We start from the raw sequence: 3,616 nt of genomic DNA on the forward strand, positions 1-3,616 counted from the left end.
TCTAATAACTGTATTTGCCTATATTACTTCAGGAACCAACCGGCAATCGTAGCTCTCGAAAACTCTTGTGAACTATGAAGCGCCATTTTAGATAAGTGATCATATAATCCTCTGCTCTCATGATATCAGCCGGACAAATACATGGAACAATGTCTTACTTATTGTCTAGCAGTTGTTTCTCGATTTCCGATTTGTTTGACAAAGAACTTAACTGAACACATCAATTTAGTTCTGACCGGGCCCGGTACATGGGTCAACACAAAATCATCGAGGGGCCCATATATCGTTTCTATTTCTAGAAGGAACAGATAAACTTCGACTCATATGCTTGTTCTACTACTTGTTGAATTGTACACAAAGGCACGTTTTATAACATCAAGTTACTGATGCGTTTACGTGCAATCAATGCACAACCAATTCATAGGTAACAACTCATATCTCTAGGTTTGAAGACTTATATGATATTATCGTCTCACGATCACTCAAGATAAATTCCATGAAGTGATACAAGTCAGCGTGGGTTTATTCCAATACTCATAACTTATGAGCACTCATGAACGTTGTAGCAACCATTGCTATGTCTAAACACCTTTAGCCATCTACAAACCCAATTCATGACAATCTTGATTCATACCTACTTCCGACGTATGACCGATTGTGGAGGTTTGAATAAATTAATTATTCTGGAAGTCAAAACATGCAAAACTGAAACAATAGTAAATAATTGACAATGATAGTAACACTTTACACATTAATAAATCACACATTTTATTCATCATCAAACGTCGATTACATTTTACAAGTTTCAGAAAAATTATCTAATCTGTAAAACTAATATCGTCCCTCAGCCCGATGCGCCTCGCATGCTGCAAATGCTTAACCCTCGTCAGTCCCTTCGTAAGGGGATCCGCAGGGTTCTCATCTGACGATACCCTCTTTGCCACGAGGAGTCCCTCTTCTATCTTGTGTCTTATGAAGTGATATTTTCTGTCAATGTGTCGGGATCTGCCATGATCTCTTGGTTCCTTGGCTAAGGCAACCGCACTATTGCTGTCACAGAAAATCTCCATAGGCTCCTTAATAGCTGGTACAACTCCAAGGTCTCCGATGAAGTTCCTCAGCCATATCGCCTCCTTTGCCGCTTCACTCGCTGCTATGTACTCTGATTCACAAGTCGAATCAGTTACAGTCTCCTGTTTGGAACTCTTCCAAGTGATTGCCCCTCCATTTAAGGTAAAGACCCAGCCCGACTGAGAGCGAAAGTTATCCCTATCAGTCTGAAAGCTAGCATCACTATACCCTAGCACTCTCAATTCATCACTCCCACCAAGGGTAAGGATCCAATCCTTAGTCCTCCGCAGGTACTTGAGAATATTCTTTACCGCAGTCCAATGAGCCTTGCCAGGGTTCCCCTGATATCTGCTGACCATGATCAAAGCGTAGGCCACATCAGGACGGGTACAAGTCATAGCATACATGATCGAGCCAACAACGGAAGCATAAGGTAATCGACTCATCTCAGCTATCTCATCTTCTGTACTCAGGCTCTGAGCCTTGCTTAGTTTGGCATTGCTTTGGATCGGTAATTCTCCTTTCTTGGAATTCTGCATGTTGAACCTTTTCAACACCTTATCCAAGTAGATACTCTGACTAAGTCCAATTAGTCTTTTACTCCTTTCTCTTAATATCCTTATCCCTAGGATATAGGTAGCTTCTCCAAGGTCCTTCATAGCAAAGCACTTCCCAAGCCAGGACTTAACCTCCTGCAAGGTTGGGATGTCATTTCGTATGAGTAGTATGTCATCCACATACAATACCAAAAAACTAACTATACTCCCACTAGCTCTGACATACACGCAGGACTCATCTTCACTTCTTGAGAAACCAAACTCTTTGACCTTCTCATCGAAACAAAGATTCCAACTTCGAGATGCTTGTTTCAATCCGTAAATGGATTTCTCAAGCTTGCACACTCTATTGGGGTACTCTGCACTGACAAAACCTTCTGGCTGATTCATGTAAACATCCTCAGCCAACTTTCCGTTAAGGAAAGCGGTTTTGACATCCATTTGCCATATTTCATAATCATGAAATGCAGCAATGGCTAGCATAACCCTAATAGACTTAATCTTTGCTACTGGTGAAAAGGTTTCATCATAATCAATACCCTGAGTCTGAGTAAACCCCTTCGCAACCAGTCGAGCCTTATAAGTGTGCACCTTCCCATCCATGTCGGTCTTCTTCTTGAAGATCCATTTGCAACCGACTGTCTTACGGCCTGGTACATTGTCAACCAAGTTCCAAACTTGATTGTCATACATGGACTGTATCTCGCTGTCCATAGCCTCCTTCCATTTAGCAGACTCTGGGCCTGCCATGGCTTCCTTAACACTGTTAGGTTCATCCAGATTTACCAGTGTACTGTCACTGATAAATGTATCACCTTCCGTAGTAATATGAAATCCATAATAAAACTCAGGTGTGTTCCTAACCCTTGTGGAACGCCTCGGAAGTATAGACTCGTCAGCTGGATCAACAGGAATTTCCTCCTCAAGTTGATTGCTAGTGTCTGAGGTTCCTTCACCAATTGAGTCTTGAATTTCTTCAAGGTCAATTTGCCTCCCACTGTCTCCTTGGTTTATAAATTCTCTCTCTCGAAATACCCCTCTCCTAGCCACAAAGACCACATTCTCACTGGGTCTGTAGAAGAGGTAACCAAAGGATTTTTGTGGGTAGCCGATGAAAATACACCTTTCACTACGAGGTTCGAGCTTGTCATGAGTTTCGCGCCTCACAAAAGCCTCGCAACCCCAAATCTTGATATGGTCCAAATTGGGAACTTTCCCAGTCCACATTTCATGAGGTGTTGTGGCAACCTTCTTTGTAGGGACTAGATTAAGGATGTGGGCGGCAGTCTCTAAGGCATACCCCCAAAAAGAGATTGGTAGCGAAGCTCGACTCATCACAGAGCGAACCATGTCCAACAAAGTTCGATTGCGCCTCTCAGCTACACCATTCAGTTGTGGTGTCCTAGGAGGTGAATTGTGAGACAATCCCACACTCCTTAAGATAGTCGAGGAACTCAGTACTAAGATACTCACCACCTCGATCGGATCGAAGCATCTTAATGTTCCTGCCCAATTGATTTTCTACTTCCTGTTTAAACTATTTAAACCTTTCAAAAGTTTCTGACTTATGTTTGATTAAGTAGACATAACCATATCTACTAAAATCATCAATAAAAGTCACATAATAGCGATTAGCATCCCTTGTGGCGGTTTTGAATGGTCCACATACATCAGTATGTATAAGGTCCAACAAACCCTCACCCCTTGCACAAGTACCAGTGAAGGGTGATTTTGTCATTTTTCCAAGTAGACAAGACTCACAACTATCATCCGACTTGAGGTCGAACGACTCCAAGACTCCATCCTTTTGGAGCTGGCCTATGCGTTTCTTGCTTACATGTCCAAGACGACAATGCCACAAAGATGCTTTATCCAAGCTAGTAGAAGAATCAATACATAATACATTATCTCCTAAATTATCTACAACCGATACAGCTTCATACACACCATCACAAGGTAATGCTTTAAAATAAAGAACATTATTAAAG

This window comes from Lactuca virosa, chromosome 5 (assembly GCF_052849685.1).
Source record: "Lactuca virosa cultivar CGN04683 chromosome 5, Lactuca_virosa_CGN04683_v6, whole genome shotgun sequence".
NCBI classification, from domain to species: Eukaryota; Viridiplantae; Streptophyta; class Magnoliopsida; order Asterales; family Asteraceae; genus Lactuca; species Lactuca virosa.